The sequence below is a fragment of the Hordeum vulgare genome, chromosome 2H (assembly GCF_904849725.1).
Source record: "Hordeum vulgare subsp. vulgare chromosome 2H, MorexV3_pseudomolecules_assembly, whole genome shotgun sequence".
NCBI classification, from domain to species: domain Eukaryota; kingdom Viridiplantae; phylum Streptophyta; class Magnoliopsida; order Poales; family Poaceae; genus Hordeum; species Hordeum vulgare.
Genome location: NC_058519.1, coordinates 643,105,757 through 643,112,786, shown reverse-complemented (window position 1 = coordinate 643,112,786; position 7,030 = coordinate 643,105,757).

Genomic DNA, 7,030 nt, shown 5'->3' with positions numbered 1-7,030 from the left:
TATATATACGGAGGTTTTAGGGCTGATTTGAGACGACTTTTCTCACGGCTGCCCGACCACATACCTCCATAGTTTTTCCTCTAGATCGCGTTTCTGCGGAGCTCGGGCGGAGCCCTGCTGAGACGAGATCATCACCAACCTCCGGAGCGCCGTCACGCTGCCGGAGAACTCTTCTACCTCTCCGTCTATCTTGCTGGATCAAGAAGGCCGAGATCATCGTCGAGCTGTACGTGTGCTGAACGCGGAGGTGCCGTCCGTTCGGTACTAGATCGTGGGACTGATCGCGGGATTGTTCGCGGGGCGGATCGAGGGACGTGAGGACGTTCCACTACATCAACCGCGTTCACTAACGCTTCTGCTGTACGATCTACAAGGGTACGTAGATCACTCATCCCCTCTCGTAGATGGACATCACCATGATAGGTCTTCGTGCGCGTAGGAATTTTTTTGTTTCCCTTGCGACGTTCCCCAACAGTGGCATCATGAGCTAGGTTCATGCGTAGATGTCTTCTCGAGTAGAACACAAAAGGTGTTGTGGGCGGTGATGTGCGTTTTGCTGCCCTCCTTAGTCTTTTCTTGATTCCGCGGTATTGTTGGATTGAAGCGGCTTGGACCGACATTACTCGTACGCTTACGAGAGACTGGTTTCATCGTTACGAGTAACCCCCTTTGCTCAAAGATGACTGGCAAGTGTCGGTTTCTCCAACTTTAGTTGAATCGGATTTGACCGAGGAGGTCCTTGGATGAGGTTAAATAGCAACTCATATATCTCCGTTGTGGTGTTTGCGTAAGTAAGATGCGATCCTACTAGATACCCTTGGTCACCACGTAAAACATGCAACAACAAAATTAGAGGACGTCTAACTTGTTTTTGCAGGGTATGATTGTGATATGATGTGGCCAACGATGTGATGTGATATATTGGATGTATGAGATGATCATGTTGTAATAGAAATATCGACTTGCACGTCGATGGTACGGCAACAGGCAGGAGCCATAGGGTTGTCTTTATACTAACATATGTGCTTGCAGATGCGTTTACTATTTTGCTAGGCTGTAGTTTTAGTAGTGATAGCATAAGTAGCACGACAACCACGATGGCAACACGTTGATGGATGATCATGGTGTGGCGCCGGTGACAAGAAGATCGTGCCGGTGCTTTGGTGATGGAGATCAAGAAGCACGTGATGATGGCCATATCATGTCACTTATGAATTGCATGTGATGTTAATCCTTTTATGCACCTTATTTTGCTTAGAACGACGGTAGCATTATGAGGTGATCTCTCACTAAAATTTCAAGACGAAATTGTGTTCTCCCCGACTGTGCACCGTTGCGATAGTTCTTCGTTTCGAGACACCACGTGATGATCGGGTGTGATAGACTCAACGTTCACATACAACGGGTGCAAAACAGTTGCACACGCGGAACACTCGGGTTAAGCTTGACGAGCCTAGCATGTGCAGACATGGCCTCGGAACACATGAGACCGAAAGGTCGAGCATGAATCGTATAGTTGATATGATTAGCATAGGGATGCTTACCACTGAAACTATTCTCGACTCACGTGATGATCGGACTTGAGATAGCGGATTTGGATCATGTACCACTCAAATGACTAGAGAGATGTACTTTTTGAGTGGGAGTTCTTAAGTAATATGATTAATTGAACTAATTGTCATGAACATAGTCTAATGGTCTTTGCGAATTACGATGTAACTTGCGCTATAGCTCTACTGTTTTTATATGTTCCTAGAGAAAATTTAGTTGAAAATTGATAGTAGCAACCTTTGCAGACTGAGTCTGTAAAACCGAGGATTGTCCTCGTTGCTACGCAGAAGGCTTATGTCCTTAATGCACCACTCGGTGTGCTGCACCTCGAGCGTCGTCTGTGGATGCTATGAACATCCGACATACACATTACTGATGACTACACGATAGTTCAGTGCAAGATACTTGATGGCTTAGAAGCAAGGCGCCGAAAACGTTGTAAAACGTCACGGAACATAAGTGATGTTCCGAAGAGATGCAATTGTGATTTCATGCTTGTGCCCTTGTTAAGAGGTACTAGACCTCCAACAAGATTCTTTCACCACAAAGTAAAGGAGAAAAGCTCAATCGTTGAGCATGTGCTCAGATTGTCTGAGTACGACAATCACTTGAATCAAGTGGGAGCTAATCTTCCAGATGAGATAGTGATGGTTCTCCAAAAGTCACTGCCACCAAGCTTTGAGAGCTTCGTGATGAACTATGACATATCAAGGATAGATACAATGATCCTTGAGTGATTCGCGACGTTTGACACTGCGAAAGTAGAAATCAAGAAGGAGCATCAATAGTTGATGGTTTGGAAAACCACTAAGTTTCAAGAAAGGCGAGGGCTAGAAGGGATACTTCGTGAAACGGCAAAACAGTTGCTGCACTAATGAAGAGACCCAAGATTAAACCCAAACCCGAGACTAAGTGCTTCTGTAATAAGGGGAACAGTCACTGAGGCGGAGCAACTCTAGATACTTGGTAGATAAGAAGGCTGGCAAAAGTTGAAAGAAGTATATTTGATATACATAATGTTGATGTGTACTTTACTAGTACTCCTAGTAGCATGAGGGTATTGGATACCGGTTCGGTTGCTAAGTGATTAGTAACGCGAAATGAAAGCTACGACATAAACGGAGACTAGCTAAAGGCGAGGTGACGATACGTGTTGGAAGTGTTTCCAAGGTTGATATGATCAAACGTCGCACGCTCCCTCTACCATCGGGATTGGTGTTGAACCTAAATAATTGTTATTTGGTGCTTGCGTTAGGCATGAACATGATTGGATCGTGTTTATTGCAATACGATTATTCATTCAAAGAGAATAATGGTTACTCTATTTGCTTGAATAATCACCTTCAATGGTTTATTGAATCTCGATTGTAGTGTTACACATTGGTGCCAAAAGATACGAGTTAAATGATGATAGTACCACTTACTTATGGCACTGCCGCTTGAGTCATGTTAGTATGAATTGCATGAAGAGGCTCCATGCTGATGGATCTTTACTCACCTGATTTCGAATCACTAGTGACATGCAAATCATACCACATGAGCAAGGCCTTGTTTTCATTGAGATGAAACAAGATAGTAACTTGTTGGAAGTGATACATTTTGATGTATGCAGTCCAGTGAGTGCTGAGGCACGCAGTGGATATCATTATGTTCTTACTTCACTGACGACTTGAGTAGATACAAGAGTATTTACTTAATGAATCACAAGTCTGAAATATTGAAAAGTTCAATTCTGTTTCAGAGTGAAGTTCGTCGTAACAAGAGGATGAACTGTCTACGATATGATCATAGAAATGAATATCTGAGTTACGAGTTTTTGGTACACAGTTAAGACAATGTGGAAATTGTTTCACAGTTCATGCCACCTGGAACATCATGGTGTGATGATGTGTCTGAACGTCATACCACGCACTATTTAGTATGGTGCATGATGTGATGTATCTTATCGAATTACCACTATCGTTTATGGGTTATGCATTAGAGACAACCACATTCACTTTAAATAGGGCACCGCGTATTTCCGTTGAGATGACACAGTATAGACTGAGGTTTAGAGAAATCTAAACTGTCGTTTCTTGAAAGTTTGGGGCTTCGAAACTTATGTGAAAAAGGTTTTAGTCTGATAAGCTCGAACCCAAAGCGGATAAATGGATCTTCATAGGATATCCAAAACAGTTGGGTACATCTCCTATCTCAGATCCGAAAGCAAAGTGTTTGTTTCTAGAAAAGGATCCTTTCTCGAGAAAAGGTTTATCTCGAAAGAATTGAGTGGGAGGGTAGTAGAACTTGATGAGGTTATTGAACCATCACTTCAACCAGTGTGTAGCAGGGCGTAGGAAGTTGTTCCTGTGGAGCCTACACCAATTGAAGTGGAAGCTGATGATGGTGATCATTGAGCTTCGAATCAAGTTACTACAAACCTCGTAGGTCGACAAGGTCGCGTACTGCTGCAGAGTAGTACGGTAACCCTGTCTTGGAGGTCATGTTGTTGAGCAACAGTGAACCTACGAGTTATGGAGAAAGCGATGGTGGGCCCAGATTCCGACAAATGGCTGGAAGCCATGAAATCCGAGAGAGGATCCATGTGTGAAACCAAAGTGTAGACTTTGGTAGAACTACTTGATGGTCATGGGACTATTGGGTAAAATGGATCTTTAAAGGAAGACAGACGATGATGGTGATAAGTCACTATTAAGAAAAGCTCGACTTGTCGCAAAGATGTTTTCGACAAGATCAAACAGTTGACTATGATGAGACTTTCTCACTCGTAGCGATGCTAAAGGTCTGTTAGAATTATGTTAGTTGTTGATGCATTATTTATGAAATATTGCACGTAGGATGTCAAAACATTGTTTTCTCGACGGTTTCCTTGAGCAAACATTGTATGTGATACAACCAGAAGGTTTTGTCGATCCTAAAGATACTAGCAAGTATGCAAGCTCCAGTGATCCTTCAATGGACTGGTGCAAGCATCTCGGAGTTGGAATAAGCACTTTGATGAGATGATCAAAGATTTTGGGTGTGTACAAGGTTTATGAGAAACTTGTATTTCCAAAGAAGTGAGTGGGAGCACTATAGAATTTCTGATAGGTATATGTGGTTGACATATTGTGGATCAGAAGTAATGTAGAATTTCTGTAAAGCATACAAGGTTGTTTGAAAGAAGTTTTCAAAGGAGTACCTGGATTATGCTACTTGAAGGTTGAGCATCAAAGATCTATGGAGATAGATCGAAAGCGCTTAATAGAAGTTTCAACAAGATGCATGCCTTGACAAGTTTTTGAAAGAGTTCAAAATAGACCAGCAAAGAAGGAGTTCTTGGTTGCGTTGTGAGGTGTGAATTTCAGTAAGACTCAAAACCCGACCACGGCAGAATAAAGAGAATAGATGAAGGTCGTCTTCTATGCCTTAGCCGTAGAATCTAAAGTATGCCATGCTGTGTACCGCACCTGAAGTGTGCCTTGACTCAAAGTATGTTGAGAGGTACAGAGAGTGATCCATGTTTGAATCACTAGCAGCGGTCAAAATTTATCCTTAGTAACAAATGGACTAAGGAATTTTTCTCGATTATGGAGGTGGTTAAAGAGTTCGTCGTAAAGGGTAACGTCGATGCAAGCTTTGACACTAATCTGAATAACTATGAGTAGTGAAACGGATTCATATAGTAGAGTGGATATTTGGAGCATTTCCGAATAGCACGTAGTAGCAGCATCTATAAGATGACATAAAGATTTGTAAAGAACGCACGGATCTGAAAGTTTTAGAACCGTTGACTAAAACCTCTCTCACAAGCAAGACATGATCAGACCCCATAACTATATGGGTGTTGGATTCGTTGGAATCACATGGTGATGTGAACTAGATTATTGACTCTAGTGCAAGTGGGAGACTGTTGGAAATATGCCCTAGAGGCAATAATAAATTAGTTATTATTATATTTCTTAGTTCATGATAATCATTTATTATCCATGCTATAATTGTATTGATTGGAAACACAATACTTGTGTGGATACATAGACAAAACACTGTCCCTAGTAAGCCTCTAGTTGACTAGCTCGTTAATCAAAGATGGTCAAGGTTTCCTGGCCATAGGCAAGTGTTGTCACTTGATAACGGGATCACATCATTAGGAGAATCATGTGATGGACTAGACCCAAACTAATAGACGTAGCATGTTGATCGTGTCATTTTGTTGCTACTGTTTTCTGCGTGTCAAGTATTTATTCCTATGACCATGAGATCATATAACTCACTGACACCGGAGGAATGCTTTGTGTGTATCAAACGTCGCAACGTAACTGGGTGACTATAAAGATGCTCTACAGGTATCTCCGAAGGTGTTAGTTGAGTTAGTATGGATCAAGACTGGGATTTGTCACTCCGTGTGAACGGAGAGGTATCTCGGGGCCCACTCGGTAATACAACATCACACACAAGCCTTGCAAGCAATGTAACTTAGTGTAAGTTGCGGGATCTTGTATTACGGAACGAGTAAAGAGACTTGCCAGTAAACGAGATTGAAATAGGTATACGGATACTGACGATCGAATCTCGGGCAAGTAACATACCGAAGGACAAAGGGAATGACATACGGGATTATATGAATCCTTGGCACTGAGGTTCAAACGATAAGATCTTCGTAGAATATGTAGGATCCAATATGGGCATCCAGGTCCCGCTATTGGATATTGACCGAGGAGTCTCTCGGGTCATGTCTACATAGTTCTCGAACCCGCAGGGTCTGCACACTTAAGGTTCGACGTTGTTTTATGCGTATTTGAGTTATATGGTTGGTTACCGAATGTTGTTCGGAGTCCCGGATGAGATCACGGACGTCACGAGGGTTTCCGGAATGGTCCGGAAACGAAGATTGATATATAGGATGACCTCATTTGGTTACCGGAAGGTTTTCGTGCATTACCGGAAAAGTTTCGGGCTCATCGGTAGTGTACCGGGAGTGCCGGGAGGGGTGCCGGGGACCATCGGGAGGGGTGTCACGCCCCAAGGGGTCTCATGGGCTATGGGAAGAGATAAACCAGCCCCTGGTGGGCTGGAATAAGTTCCCACTAAGGCCCATAAGGTTTGAGAAGGAAAAAACACAAGGTGGAAAGAGTTTCCAAGTGGGAAGGTGGAATCCTACTCCAAGTAGGATTGGAGTAGGACTCCTCCACCTCCAATTTCGGCCAAACCTTTAGGTTTTGAGGCTGCCTCCTCCCCTCCCTCCCACCTATATATACGGAGGTTTTAGGGCTGATTTGAGACGACTTTTCTCACGGCTGCCCGACCACATACCTCCATAGTTTTTCCTCTAGATCGCGTTTCTGCGGAGCTCGGGCGGAGCCCTGCTGAGACGAGATCATCACCAACCTCCGGAGCGCCGTCACGCTGCCGAAGAACTCTTCTACCTCTCCGTCTCTCTTGCTGGATCAAGAAGGCCGAGATCATCGTCGAGCTGTACGTGTGCTGAACGCGGAGGTGC